General features: G+C 45.1%; 3 non-coding genes across 3 annotated transcripts; all 3 read left to right on the forward strand.

The window, feature by feature from the left end:
- Window positions 1-486: 486 nt before the first annotated feature.
- Window positions 487-558, forward strand: TRNAH-GUG (transfer RNA histidin (anticodon GUG)). The gene has a single exon. It is a non-coding gene; the product is annotated as a tRNA-His (tRNA).
- A 4,904-nt stretch (window positions 559-5,462) lies between these two features.
- TRNAH-GUG (transfer RNA histidin (anticodon GUG)) lies at window positions 5,463-5,534 on the forward strand. The gene has a single exon. It is a non-coding gene; the product is annotated as a tRNA-His (tRNA).
- A 4,909-nt stretch (window positions 5,535-10,443) lies between these two features.
- On the forward strand, window positions 10,444-10,515 carry TRNAH-GUG (transfer RNA histidin (anticodon GUG)). The gene has a single exon. It is a non-coding gene; the product is annotated as a tRNA-His (tRNA).
- The last annotated feature ends 5,654 nt before the right edge of the window (window positions 10,516-16,169 follow it).

The following is a 16,169-nucleotide window of genomic DNA, read 5'->3' on the forward strand; positions in this document are numbered from 1 at the left end:
ATTCATCACCACTCCATTGTTTGCTAGTCAAGTTTACGCCACTTCATTCCACACAATGCAACTCTAAAGCAGTATGCACCAAGCAGCTGAATGTGTCTGAAGAGACACCCAGAAAAGAAAAAAACAACAATATGTGGGGGCCTGTTCCGAGCCCCTCCTGGCCTGGAGGAGTTTGGTCGGCCGTGGATTAAGTTTTTGCAGTGTTCACTTCCCCGACCCCAGCACTCATAGAACACTTGAGACTTGCAGGGCAGAGTGGTGGATCTTGTTAAGAAGTCTGGGCTTCTTGGTTTATGGGGAGTCTTGTCACTGGAAGCAGAGAGGTAAATATTTGCTGTGATCTGCTACTCAAAGAAAAGACCATGATCTAACTTGAAAAGATGGGTTTTAAACAAACGCTAAATCTATCCACTCCATGGACACTTTGACTTTTTTTAAGCCTATCAGAGCCGCACCAGGTTAGTCTTTTCAGAGCCCAAGTAGCTCGCCGTGATCGTATAGTGGTTAGTACTCTGCGTTGTGGCCGCAGCAACCTTGGTTCGAATCCAAGTCACGGCATTGGGGGTGGAAATGTCACGGCAGTTGGGCAGCATTTTTATTCTCACTTCTTAATATTTACATGAGTTAAGAGCTTGAACCTAATTTCAACGGTGAAATTAAATGTCTTTGAAGAACGCGTTAACAATGTTATTATTTATTTCACCTTTCTGCGCTTTTACGTTTGTGGCGGTCCTGATGTGAAAAGTATGAGCTACAGTTTGGTTTCACGGGACCCGGTCAGCAAGAGGGATGGATGTCTGTGTCTCCTGTACCTGCAGCGCCGAGGCTCCTGTACTGACGCGGAGTAGCTTTCAATGTTGAAAGGGATCCTGCTAGTCAAATATCAGTTTTTGCAGCAATTCAGGCCGCGAAGAAAAAAGGTCTAAAAATAAATATTTGTATAGAAAGTAAGACTGAGCTCCCAAGGGTCTGAAAGAAAGAGGCGACGGAGAAGGACACTGAGAGGCGCACTCACCCAATCAGCGTTTGGCTTCATCATCCCGCACCCAACGGATCACCGGGCAGCTAGAGGGAAAGTTTTAAAACTTAAGCCAAGTTTATTAGTCGCGGTCGAATCGTGAATTACACAATTACGCTCCTTTGTGGAATTTGGAGTAATGTGGGGAAAGAAATCTACCCAAGAGCGGAGGAAAAGAGCGCGAGCAGCGGCTGTTGTGCCAGTTCTGTTGCATTTAGAGCGATTTTCTTGTGCAAAGTGTATATCAGGTTCCTTTCGGATCTGAGCGTGTATTTTGCACCAGGAAAATAGCCTTGTGTAATTCTGTACAACCTCGCATAATGTTGCTGTAATTTCGTGTAATTACACTGCAGTGAGTTACACTGGTTACGCCCATCCCTACATTTGACTTATGTTTAACAGAGAGGTCCGTCCATCCATTGATCCATTCATCTGTCCATCCATCTTTTTGCCCGTGTGCCTGCTTATCTATCTGCTCACCTACTTGTGCGTGACTGGGAACCTGTCTAACAGAGTGTTGATGCCTGGCTGTATGCTTTGTTAACACTATAACGCTCATAGGGACATTGAGGAGGACATCTTGGCGCTATGTTTTTTTTTGGTATGAAGCAACCGTTTTCAAATCCTGACAGTCCACACAAAGTTGATCATATGTGATCCCATTTTCGTACCAACAGCTGCTTCTCTATATACTTATCGGTCCAGGTCTATTACTACATGTGCTTTCTATTTACCTTTCTATTTCAATCTGGGTATCTGCCTTACTGCCTATTTCTGCCCATCTCTGTTTATGTTAACACTTTGAAGCCTACATGCTGACTACCAAGGTCTTTGTGGCGTGGTTATTTCTAAAGCAGGCGCGTGTGATTTACAGCGGTTTCTGTGACGCTGATTATATCTCATCCATGATTTACTAACAGCTACATACCTGCCTTTCTGTCTACAAACCTGTACAGATGCATCGGTGCATGTGGCTTATTTATGACGATCTGTTTAACCTTCTATCCGTCCTTCTATCTGTGCAACTGTCTTACAGTTCCCCCTCTTTTATGTTGTTACAACACTATTTGTTAAACAAACCTTCACAGTCAGAAGGGCTTCCAGGCGCTGTTATTTATTAAAAAAACTGCAAAGAACAACAGTTTATGCAATGTTGATGACATTTACTTCACCCCTTTATTGTTGCATTAATGGGTTTTCAAGTCACAAAACGGGTCCCTGATGAAGACAAAGTGGACTTCTGAGCTGCTGTAGCTCTGTGGGGTCTCCAGCTCTCCTAGGGCCTCAGATCTACCACTACAACACCAGCCTTACCCGAAGTTGTGCAGTAGATTTTTTATTTTTTTATTTATTGGTATTTCAGATGGTACATATTATTCACAGGATTGTAACAGGTTGCAGAGCTGTATGAATCTCCTTTCCATGACAACTTTTGAACAGTTACCCATTACTGCTATTATATTATGTTACCACCACGCTGAGGGCTGTTCCTTGCATAAATCTGTAAGCAGGCTTGTGATCTGTGGTGTGGGCCTCCTGTGGGTCTCCGGTTCAGCGCTGTATGCCCATGGAGCAGGGTGGTCGGTTGCCACCATTTCAAGCTCTGGCACGTCAGGTACTCATCATCTCTTATTACAACAAATGACAAGCAAGCCAAACAACTTGCCCAGAAACCGAGACCTAACTACGCATCATGTGAGTGTGTCTACAGCTGTATGGGGCCCAGCCGGGGGGGCAAGGGACCCAGGGGAACCCTCCCCAGTGTATGATCTTCCAGGGAGGTCTAGGAGAGGTGTGTTTGTCGTGCTCCTAACTCCGCAAGTTAAGAGGCCCATCTGCATCGTCATCATAGTCATGTCAGGAGTGTTCCATGCTCCCGCCACCTCTGCCCATAGGGGAGCTATCTGTCTGTTTCTCAGCCCTCTCATTTCTTCCCTCTGAAGTGCCCTTTCTTCTGCCTTGCCAAGGAAGTGATGTCTGCTTATAGCACGTGTCCTACTTTTATAATGTTTTCAGGGCACTTCGCCCACTTCATATCTAGCCAAAATCCTTTAGCACTGGGAGACCACGTGTCTGCTGAATATCTTACCTCCACCATTGGGGGTATAAAAGGTGTACTTTGGCTCTGTTGTAAATTATTATATAGGGCTCAGTTTGGTTGGGTTGTGAATTGCTGTCAAGCTCTAAATCTCAGAATTCTCTTAGTCACACCTTTTTATGTCTTGCGTACACAGTGAATGTGCTGTGAGACATATTGTTTAGAATTCAGTGGGCTTACCACACGCCCATAGCTTACTTACCATTAATTGTTTTCTATGTCACTCACATTTGCAATATTTCGATTGCTTAGCTCCCATAGACTGAATCTTCCTTTCTTGTGTTCATTCCTCCATGGAGGATGGACCAAGTACATGTGTTCTTTTCGTCTTTCTACAGTACGCTATTTTTTATATTTTAAAAGTGTTTTCGTATCATTCTTGGATGTGCAATGTGCTTTCCAACATTCATACAAGCATACAGCTTATTTTTCACCCTAAACGCCGTCTCTATTGACACTTTAGTTACTTTCTCACACTGTATTCCTCTGCATGACTATACTCTACTCCCCTCAGTGCCACTGTACTCTACACTGTGCAACTCTATACCACTCCACTCTACTCAGTTCTACTCCACTCTAATCTACATTGTTCCACTCTATCACTCCACTCTATGCCACTCTAATCTATGCCACTCCACTATACGCCACTTCACTCCACTTTATGCTACTCCATTCTATGCCACTCCACCCTGTCACTCTCTGCTATTCCCCTCTACTCCACTCCACTCCACTCTACTCTATGCCACTTCCCTTCATTCCTCTCTACGCCACCCTACTTCATAGAATGCCACTTTATGTGACTCTATGCCACTCTGCTCTACATCACTCTAGAATACTCAACTGAACTCTACTCTATACTATTCCACTCTACTTTACTCCTCTCCACTCTATGCTACTCTACTCCAGTCTACAGTACGCCACTTTATTTTATCCTATTCTACTCTACGCCACTGTACACCACTCAACTCTATGCCACTCTACTCCGTTGCACCCCTCTCTACTCTACGCTACTCTACTCCATGCTACTATACTCCACTCTAAGCCATTGTACTCTCCACCACTAAGCTCTATTCCACTCTACTATATGCCACTCCATGCCACTCTAATCCACCCCACAGAATGCCACTCTAGTCTATGCTACTCCACTCAACTCCATGCCATTCCACACTTTTGCACTCTACCCTACTCTGTGCCTCTCCATTCCACTCCATGCCACTCCACTCTATCCCACTACGCTCTACTCTAGTTCACTCTATGCCACTCCACTTTACTCTCTCCCACTCTACTCTATACTACTTCATTCCATGCCACTTCACTGTACTCCACTCCACTCCATCTCACACAATATCACTCAATGGCACTACATGCGCTCTACTCTATGCCACTCTACTGCACACTACTCTATGCTGTGCCACTCTACACTACTCTCCTGTAGGCCTTTCTACTCTATGCCACTTTTTACTCTGCTCCTCTCTACACCACAGTGTCACTCCATGCAACGCGACTGTATGCTACTCAACTCCACAACACTCTACTTCATGCAGTCCGACTCCACTCCTCCTAATTCTTTGCCACCCCTCTCCATGACACACTGTTCTCTGACTCTATGCCATTCCATGCCACTTCACTCTACACCACACTATGCCACTCTACACCACACTACTTTACTCTATGCTACTCTATGCCATTCTATGCAACCTCACTCCTCTCTACCCCACTCTGCTCTATGCCACTCCATTCCTCACAATGCTATTCAACGCCATGCCAAGGCACACCACTTCATTATATTCCACTGTATTCTATGACACATTACGTCACTCTACTCTTTGCACTTCAATCTACTCCCTTCTATGACCCTCCATTCATCACCACTCCATTGTTTGCTAGTCAAGTTTACGCCACTTCATTCCACACAATGCAACTCTAAAGCAGTATGCACCAAGCAGCTGAATGTGTCTGAAGAGACACCCAGAAAAGAAAAAAACAACAATATGTGGGGGCCTGTTCCGAGCCCCTCCTGGCCTGGAGGAGTTTGGTCGGCCGTGGATTAAGTTTTTGCAGTGTTCACTTCCCCGACCCCAGCACTCATAGAACACTTGAGACTTGCAGGGCAGAGTGGTGGATCTTGTTAAGAAGTCTGGGCTTCTTGGTTTATGGGGAGTCTTGTCACTGGAAGCAGAGAGGTAAATATTTGCTGTGATCTGCTACTCAAAGAAAAGACCCTGATCTAACTTGAAAAGATGGGTTTTAAACAAACGCTAAATCTATCCACTCCACGGACACTGTGACCTTTTTTCAGCCTATCAGAGCCACACCAGGGTAGTCTTTTCAGAGCCCAAGTAGCTCGCCGTGATCGTATAGTGGTTAGTACTCTGCGTTGTGACCGCAGCAACCTCGGTTCGAATCCGAGTCACGGCATTGCGGGTGGCAATGTCACGGCAGTTGGGCAGCATTTTTATTCTCACTTCTTAATATTTACATGAGTTAAGAGCTTGAACCTAATTTCAACGGTGAAATTAAATGTATTGAAGAACGCGTTAACAATGTTATTATTCATTTCACCTTTCTGCGCTTTTACGTTTGTGGCGGTCCTGATGTGAAAAGAATGAGCTACAGTTTGGTTTCACGGGACCCGGTCAGCTAGAGGGATGGATGTCTGTGTCTCCTGTACCTGCAGCGCCGAGGCTCCTGTACTGACGCGGAGTAGCTTTCAATGTTGAAAGGGATCCTGCTAGTCAAATATCAGTTTTTGCAGCAATTCAGGCCGCGAAGAAAAAAGATCTAAAAATAAATATTTGTATAGAAAGTAAGACTGAGCTCCCAAGGGTCTGAAAGAAAGAGGCGACGGAGAAGGACACTGAGAGGCGCGCTCACCCAATCAGCGTTTGGCTTCATCATCCCGCACCCGACGGATCACCGGGCAGCTAGAGGGAAAGTTTTAAAACTTAAGCCAAGTTTATTAGTCGTGGTCGAATCGTGAATTACACAATTACGCTCCTTTGTGGAATTTGGAGTAATGTGGGGAAAGACATCTACCCAAGAGCGGAGGAAAAGAGCGCGAGCAGCGGCTGTTGTGCCAGTTCTGTTGCATTTAGAGCGATTTTCTTGTGCAAAGTGTATATCAGGTTCCTTTCGGATCTGAGCGTGTATTTTGCACCAGGAAAATAGCCTGGTGTAATTCTGTACAACCTCGCATAATGTTGCTGTAATTTCGCGTAATTACACTGCAGTGAGTTACACTGGTTACGCCCATCCCTACATTTGACTCATGTTTAACAGAGAGGTCCGTCCATCTATTGATCCATTCATCTGTCCATCCATCTTTTTGCCTGTGTGCCTGCTTATCTATCTGCTCACCTACCTGTGCGTGACTGTGAACCTGTCTAACAGAGTGTTGATGTCTGGCTGTATGCTTTGTTAACACTATAACGCTCATAGGGACATTGAGGAGGACATCTTGGCGCTATGTTTTTTTTTGGTATGAAGCAACCGTTTTCAAATCCTGACAGTCCACACAAAGTTGATCATATGTGATCCCATTTTCGTACCAACAGCTGCTTCTTTATATACTTATCGGTCCACGTCTATTACTACATGTGCTTTCTATTTACTTTCTATTTCAATCTGGGTATCTGCCTTACTGCCTATTTCTGCCCATCTCTGTTTATGTTAACACTTTAAAGCCTACATGCTGACTACCAAGGTCTTTGTGGCGTGGTTATTTCTAAAGCAGGCGCGTGTGATTTACAGCGGTTTCTGTGACGCTGATTATATCTCATCCATGATTTACTAACAGCTACATACCTGCCTTTCTGTCTACAAACCTGTACAGATGCATCGGTGCATGTGGCTTATTTATGACGATCTGTTTAACCTTCTATCCGTCCTTCTATCTGTGCAACTGTCTTACAGTTCCCCCTCTTTTATGTTGTTACAACACTATTTGTTAAACAAACCTTCACAGTCAGAAGGGCTTCCAGGCGCTGTTATTTATTAAAAAAACTGCAAAGAACACCAGTTTATGCAATGTTGATGACATTTACTTCACCCCTTTATTGTTGCATTAATGGGTTTTCAAGTCACAAAACGGGTCCCTGATGAAGACAAAGTGGACTTCTGAGCTGCTGTAGCTCTGTGGGGTCTCCAGCTCTCCTAGGGCCTCAGATCTACCACTACAACACCAGCCTTACCCGAAGTTGTGCAGTAGATTTTTTATTTTTTTATTTATTGGTATTTCAGATGGTACATATTATTCACAGGATTGTAACAGGTTGCAGAGCTGTATGAATCTCCTTTCCATGACAACTTTTGAACAGTTACCCATTACTGCTATTATATTATGTTACCACCACGCTGAGGGCTGTTCCTTGCATAAATCTGTAAGCAGGCTTGTGATCTGTGGTGTGGGCCTCCTGTGGGTCTCCGGTTCAGCGATGTATGCCCATGGAGCAGGGTGGTCGGTTGCCACCATTTCAAGCTCTGGCACGTCAGGTACTCATCATCTCTTATTACAACAAATGACAAGCAAGCCAAACAACTTGCCCAGAAACCGAGACCTAACTACGCATCGTGTGAGTGTGTCTACAGCTGTATGGGGCCCAGCCGGGGGGGCAAGGGACCCAGGGGAACCCTCCCCAGTGTATGATCTTCCAGGGAGGTCTAGGAGAGGTGTGTTTGTCGTGCTCCTAACTCCGCAAGTTAAGAGGCCCATCTGCATCGTCATCATAGTCATGTCAGGAGTGTTCCATGCTCCCGCCACCTCTGCCCATAGGGGAGCTATCTGTCTGTTCCTCAGCCCTCTCATTTCTTCCCTCTGAAGTGCCCTTTCTTCTGCCTTGCCAAGGAAGTGATGTCTGCTTATAGCACGTGTCCTACTTTTATAATGTTTTCAGGGCACTTCGCCCACTTCATATCTAGCCAAAATCCTTTAGCACTGGGAGACCACGTGTCTGCTGAATATCTTACCTCCACCATTGGGGGTATAAATATAAAAGGTGTACTTTGGCTCTGTTGTAAATTATTATATAGGGCTCAGTTTGGTTGGGTTGTGAATTGCTGTCAAGCTCTAAATCTCAGAATTCTCTTAGTCACACCTTTTTATGTCTTGCGTACACAGTGAATGTGCTGTGAGACATATTGTTTAGAATTCAGTGGGCTTACCACACGCCCATAGCTTACTTACCATTAATTGTTTTCTATGTCACTCACATTTGCAATATTTCGATTGCTTAGCTCCCATAGACTGAATCTTCCTTTCTTGTGTTCATTCCTCCATGGAGGATGGACCAAGTACATGTGTTCTTTTCGTCTTTCTACAGTACGCTATTTTTTATATTTTAAAAGTGTTTTCGTATCATTCTTGGATGTGCAATGTGCTTTCCAACATTCATGACAAGCATACAGCTTATTTTTCACCCTAAACGCCGTCTCTATTGACACTTTAGTTACTTTCTCACACTGTATTCCTCTGCATGACTATACTCTACTCCCCTCAGTGCCACTGTACTCTACACTGTGCAACTCTATACCACTCCACTCTACTCAGTTCTACTCCACTCTAATCTACATTGTTCCACTCTATCACTCCACTCTATGCCACTCTAATCTATGCCACTCCACTATACGCCACTTCACTCCACTTTATGCTACTCCATTCTATGCCACTCCACCCTGTCACTCTCTGCTATTCCCCTCTACTCCACTCCACTCCACTCTACTCTATGCCACTTCCCTTCATTCCTCTCTACGCCACCCTACTTCATAGAATGCCACTTTATGTGACTCTATGCCACTCTGCTCTACATCACTCTAGAATACTCAACTGAACTCTACTCTATACAATTCCACTCTACTTTACTCCTCTCCACTCTATGCTACTCTACTCCAGTCTACAGTACGCCACTTTATTTTATCCTATTCTACTCTACGCCACTGTACACCACTCAACTCTATGCCACTCTACTCCGTTGCACCCCTCTCTACTCTACGCTACTCTACTCCATGCTACTATACTCCACTCTAAGCCATTGTACTCTCCACCACTAAGCTCTATTCCACTCTACTATATGCCACTCCATGCCACTCTAATCCACCCCACAGAATGCCACTCTAGTCTATGCTACTCCACTCAACTCCATGCCATTCCACACTTTTGCACTCTACCCTACTCTGTGCCTCTCCATTCCACTCCATGCCACTCCACTCTATCCCACTACGCTCTACTCTAGTTCACTCTATGCCACTCCACTTTACTCTCTCCCACTCTACTCTATACTACTTCATTCCATGCCACTTCACTGTACTCCACTCCACTCCATCTCACACAATATCACTCAATGGCACTACATGCGCTCTACTCTATGCCACTCTACTGCACACTACTCTATGCTGTGCCACTCTACACTACTCTCCTGTAGGCCTTTCTACTCTATGCCACTTTTTACTCTGCTCCTCTCTACACCACAGTGTCACTCCATGCAACGCGACTGTATGCTACTCAACTCCACAACACTCTACTTCATGCAGTCCGACTCCACTCCTCCTAATTCTTTGCCACCCCTCTCCATGACACACTGTTCTCTGACTCTATGCCATTCCATGCCACTTCACTCTACACCACACTATGCCACTCTACACCACACTACTTTACTCTATGCTACTCTATGCCATTCTATGCAACCTCACTCCTCTCTACCCCACTCTGCTCTATGCCACTCCATTCCTCACAATGCTATTCAACGCCATGCCAAGGCACACCACTTCATTATATTCCACTGTATTCTATGACACATTACGTCACTCTACTCTTTGCACTTCAATCTACTCCCTTCTATGACCCTCCATTCATCACCACTCCATTGTTTGCTAGTCAAGTTTACGCCACTTCATTCCACACAATGCAACTCTAAAGCAGTATGCACCAAGCAGCTGAATGTGTCTGAAGAGACACCCAGAAAAGAAAAAAACAACAATATGTGGGGGCCTGTTCCGAGCCCCTCCTGGCCTGGAGGAGTTTGGTCGGCCGTGGATTAAGTTTTTGCAGTGTTCACTTCCCCGACCCCAGCACTCATAGAACACTTGAGACCTGCAGGGCAGAGTGGTGGATCTTGTTAAGAAGTCTGGGCTTCTTGGTTTATGGGGAGTCTTGTCACTGGAAGCAGAGAGGTAAATATTTGCTGTGATCTGCTACTCAAAGAAAAGACCCTGATCTAACTTGAAAAGATGGGTTTTAAACAAACGCTAAATCTATCCACTCCACGGACACTGTGACCTTTTTTCAGCCTATCAGAGCCACACCAGGTTAGTCTTTTCAGAGCCCAAGTAGCTCGCCGTGATCGTATAGTGGTTAGTACTCTGCGTTGTGGCCGCAGCAACCTCGGTTCGAATCCGAGTCACGGCATTGCGGGTGGCAGTGTCACGGCAGTTGGGCAGCATTTTTATTCTCACTTCTTAATATTTACATGAGTTAAGAGCTTGAACCTAATTTCAACTGTGAAATTAAATGTATTGAAGAACGCGTTAACAATGTTATTATTTATTTCACCTTTCTGCGCTTTTACGTTTGTGGCGGTCCTGATGTGAAAAGTATGAGCTACAGTTTGGTTTCACGGGACCCGGTCAGCTAGAGGGATGGATGTCTGTGTCTCCTGTACCTGCAGCGCCGAGGCTCCTGTACTGACGCGGAGTAGCTTTCAATGTTGAAAGGGATCCTGCTAGTCAAATATCAGTTTTTGCAGCAATTCAGGCCGCGAAGAAAAAAGATCTAAAAATAAATATTTGTATAGAAAGTAAGACTGAGCTCCCAAGGGTCTGAAAGAAAGAGGCGACGGAGAAGGACACTGAGAGGCGCGCTCACCCAATCAGCGTTTGGCTTCATCATCCCGCACCCGACGGATCACCGGGCAGCTAGAGGGAAAGTTTTAAAACTTAAGCCAAGTTTATTAGTCGTGGTCGAATCGTGAATTACACAATTACGCTCCTTTGTGGAATTTGGAGTAATGTGGGGAAAGACATCTACCCAAGAGCGGAGGAAAAGAGCGCGAGCAGCGGCTGTTGTGCCAGTTCTGTTGCATTTAGAGCGATTTTCTTGTGCAAAGTGTATATCAGGTTCCTTTCGGATCTGAGCGTGTATTTTGCACCAGGAAAATAGCCTGGTGTAATTCTGTACAACCTCGCATAATGTTGCTGTAATTTCGCGTAATTACACTGCAGTGAGTTACACTGGTTACGCCCATCCCTACATTTGACTCATGTTTAACAGAGAGGTCCGTCCATCTATTGATCCATTCATCTGTCCATCCATCTTTTTGCCTGTGTGCCTGCTTATCTATCTGCTCACCTACCTGTGCGTGACTGTGAACCTGTCTAACAGAGTGTTGATGTCTGGCTGTATGCTTTGTTAACACTATAACGCTCATAGGGACATTGAGGAGGACATCTTGGCGCTATGTTTTTTTTTGGTATGAAGCAACCGTTTTCAAATCCTGACAGTCCACACAAAGTTGATCATATGTGATCCCATTTTCGTACCAACAGCTGCTTCTTTATATACTTATCGGTCCACGTCTATTACTACATGTGCTTTCTATTTACTTTCTATTTCAATCTGGGTATCTGCCTTACTGCCTATTTCTGCCCATCTCTGTTTATGTTAACACTTTAAAGCCTACATGCTGACTACCAAGGTCTTTGTGGCGTGGTTATTTCTAAAGCAGGCGCGTGTGATTTACAGCGGTTTCTGTGACGCTGATTATATCTCATCCATGATTTACTAACAGCTACATACCTGCCTTTCTGTCTACAAACCTGTACAGATGCATCGGTGGACGTGGCTTATTTATGACGATCTGTTTAACCTTCTATCCGTCCTTCTATCTGTGCAACTGTCTTACAGTTCCCCCTCTTTTATGTTGTTACAACACTATTTGTTAAACAAACCTTCACAGTCAGAAGGGCTTCCAGGCGCTGTTATTTATTAAAAAAACTGCAAAGAACACCAGTTTATGCAATGTTGATGACATTTACTTCACCCCTTTATTGTTGCATTAATGGGTTTTCAAGTCACAAAACGGGTCCCTGATGAAGCCTAAGTGGACTTCTGAGCTGCTGTAGCTCTGTGGGGTCTCCAGCTCTCCTAGGGCCTCAGATCTACCACTACAACACCAGCCTTACCCTAAGTTGTGCAGCAAATTTATTTTATTTTTTATTTATTGGTATTTCAGATGGTACATATTATTCACAGGATTGTAACAGGTTGCAGAGCTGTATGAATCTCCTTTCCATGACAACTTTTGAACAGTTACCCATTACTGCTATTATATTATGTTACCACCACGCTGAGGGCTGTTCCTTGCATAAATCTGTAAGCAGGCTTGTGATCTGTGGTGTGGGCCTCCTGTGGGTCTCCGGTTCAGCGCTGTATGCCCATGGAGCAGGGTGGTCGGTTGCCACCATTTCCAGCTCTGGCACGTCAGGTACTCATCATCTCTTATTACAACAAATAACAAGCAAGCCAAACAACTTGCCCAGAAACAAGACCTAACTACGCATCGTGTGAGTGTGTCTACAGCTGTATGGGGCCCAGCCGGGGGGGGGGGAAGGGACCCAGGGGAACCCTCCCCAGTGTATGATCTTCCAGGGAGGTCTAGGAGAGGTGTGTTTGTCGTGCTCCTAACTCCGCAAGTTAAGAGGCCCATCTGCATCGTCATCATAGTCATGTCAGGAGTGTTCCATGCTCCCGCCACCTCTGCCCATAGGGGAGCTATCTGTCTGTTCCTCAGCCCTCTCATTTCTTCCCTCTGAAGTGCCCTTTCTTCTGCCTTGCCAAGGAAGTGATGTCTGCTTATAGCACGTGTCCTACTTTTATAATGTTTTCAGGGCACTTCGCCCACTTCATATCTAGCCAAAATCCTTTAGCACTGGGAGACCACATGTCTGCTGAATATCTTACCTCCACCATTGGGGGTATAAAAGGTGTACTTTGGCTCTGTTGTAAATTATTATATAGGGCTCAGTTTGGTTGGGTTGTGAATTGCTGTCAAGCTCTAAATCTCAGAATTCTCTTAGTCACACCTTTTTATGTCTTGCGTACACAGTGAATGTGCTGTGAGACATATTGTTTAGAATTCAGTGGGCTTACCACACGCCCATAGCTTACTTACCATTAATTGTTTTCTATGTCACTCACATTTGCAATATTTCGATTGCTTAGCTCCCATAGACTGAATCTTCCTTTCTTGTGTTCATTCCTCCATGGAGGATGGACCAAGTACATGTGTTCTTTTCGTCTTTCTACAGTACGCTATTTTTTATATTTTAAAAGTGTTTTCGTATCATTCTTGGATGTGCAATGTGCTTTCCAACATTCATGACAAGCATACAGCTTATTTTTCACCCTAAACGCCGTCTCTATTGACACTTTAGTTACTTTCTCACACTGTATTCCTCTACATGACTATACTCTACTCCCCTCAGTGCCACTGTACTCTACACTGTGCAACTCTATACCACTCCACTCTACTCAGTTCTACTCCACTCTAATCTACATTGTTCCACTCTATCACTCCACTCTATGCCACTCTAATCTATGCCACTCCACTATACGCCACTTCACTCCACTTTATGCTACTCCATTCTATGCCACTCCACCCTGTCACTCTCTGCTATGCCCCTCTACTCCACTCCACTCCACTCTACTGTATGCCACTTCCCTTCATTCCTCTCTACGCCACCCTACTTCATAGAATGCCACTTTATGTGACTCTATGCCACTCTGCTCTACATCACTCTAGAATACTCAACTGAACTCTACTCTATACAATTCCACTCTACTTTACTCCTCTCCACTCTATGCCTCTCCACTCTATGCTACTGTACTCGAGTCTACTGTACGCCACTTTATTTTATCCCATTCTACTCTACGTCACTGTACACCACTCAACTCTATGCCACTCTACTCCGTTGCACTCCTCTCTACTCTACGCTACTCTACTCCATGCTACTATACTCCACTCTAAGCCACTGTACTCTCCACCACTAAGCTCTATTCCACTCTACTGTATGCCACTCCATGCCACTCTAATCCACCCCACAGAATGCCACTCTACTCTATGCCACTCCACTCAACTCCATGCCATTCCACACTTTTGCACTCTACCCTACTCTGTGCCTCTCCATTCCACTCCATGCTACTCCACTCTATCCACTACGCTCTACTCTAGTTCACTCTATGCCACTCCACTTTACTCTCTCCCACTCTACTCTATACTACTTCATTCCATGCCACTTCACTGTACTCCACTCCACTCCATCTCACAAAATATCACTCAATGGCACTACATGCGCTCTACTCTATGCCACTCTACTGCACACTACTCTATGCTGTGCCACTCTACACTACTCTCCTGTAGGCCTTTCTACTCTATGCCACTTTTTTCTCTGCTCCTCTCTACACCACAGTGTCACTCCATGCAACGCGACTGTATGCTACTCAACTCCACAACACTCTACTTCATGCAGTCCGACTCCACTCCTCCTAATTCTTTGCCACCCCTCTCCATGACACACTGTTCTCTGACTCTAGGCCATTCCATGCCACTTCACTCTACACCACACTATGCCACTCTACACCACACTACCTTACTCTATGCTACTCTATGCCATTCTATGCAACCTCACTCCTCTCTACCCCACTCTGGTCTATGCCACTCCATTCCTCACAATGCTATTCAACGCCATGCCAAGGCACACCACTTCATTATATTCCACTGTATTCTATGACACATTACGTCACTCTACTCTTTGCACTTCAATCTACTCCCTTCTATGACCCTCCATTCATCACCACTCCATTGTTTGCTAGTCAAGTTTACGCCACTTCATTCCACACAATGCAACTCTAAAGCAGTATGCACCAAGCAGCTGAATGTGTCTGAAGAGACACCCAGAAAAGAAAAAAACAACAATATGTGGGGGCCTGTTCCGAGCCCCTCCTGGCCTGGAGGAGTTTGGTCGGCCGTGGATTAAGTTTTTGCAGTGTTCACTTCCCCGACCCCAGCACTCATAGAACACTTGAGACTTGCAGGGCAGAGTGGTGGATCTTGTTAAGAAGTCTGGGCTTCTTGGTTTATGGGGAGTCTTGTCACTGGAAGCAGAGAGGTAAATATTTGCTGTGATCTGCTACTCAAAGAAAAGACCCTGATCTAACTTGAAAAGATGGGTTTTAAACAAACGCTAAATCTATCCACTCCACGGACACTTTGACCTTTTTTAAGCCTATCAGAGCCACACCAGGGTAGTCTTTTCAGACCCCAAGTAGCTTGCCGTGGTCGTATAGTTGTTAGTACTCTGCATTGTGGCTGCAGCAACCTCGGTTCGAATCCGAGTCACGGCATTGCGGGTGGCAATGTCACGGCAGTTGGGCAGCATTTTTATTCTCACTTCTTAATATTTACATGAGTTAAGAGCTTGAACCTAATTTCAACTGTGAAATTAAATGTCTTTGAAGAACGCGCTAACAATGTTATTATTTATTTCACCTTTCTGCGCTTTTACGTTTGTGGCGGTCCTGATGTGAAAAGTATGAGCTACAGTTTGGTTTCACGGGACCCGGTCAGCAAGAGGGATGGATGTCTGTGTCTCCTGTACCTGCAGCGCCGAGGCTCCTGTACTGACACGGAGTAGCTTTCAATGTTGAAAGGGATCCTGCTAGTCAAATATAAGTTTTTGCAGCAATTCAGGCCGCAAAGAAAAAAGGTCTAAAAATAAATATTTGTATAGAAAGTAAGACTGAGCTTCCAAGGGTCTGAAAGAAAGAGGCGACGGAGAAGGACACTGAGAGGCGCACTCACCCAATCAGCGTTTGGCTTCATCATCCCGCACCCGACGGATCACCGGACAGCTAGAGGGAAAGTTTTAAAACTTAAGCCAAGTTTATTAGTCGTGGTCGAATCGTGAATTACACAATTACGCTCCTTTGTGGAATTTGGAGTAATGTGGGGAAAGACATCTACCCAAGAGCGGAGGAAAAGAGCGCGAGCAGCTGCTGTTGTGCCA

This window comes from Pleurodeles waltl, chromosome 12 (assembly GCF_031143425.1).
Source record: "Pleurodeles waltl isolate 20211129_DDA chromosome 12, aPleWal1.hap1.20221129, whole genome shotgun sequence".
NCBI lineage: Eukaryota > Metazoa > Chordata > Amphibia > Caudata > Salamandridae > Pleurodeles > Pleurodeles waltl.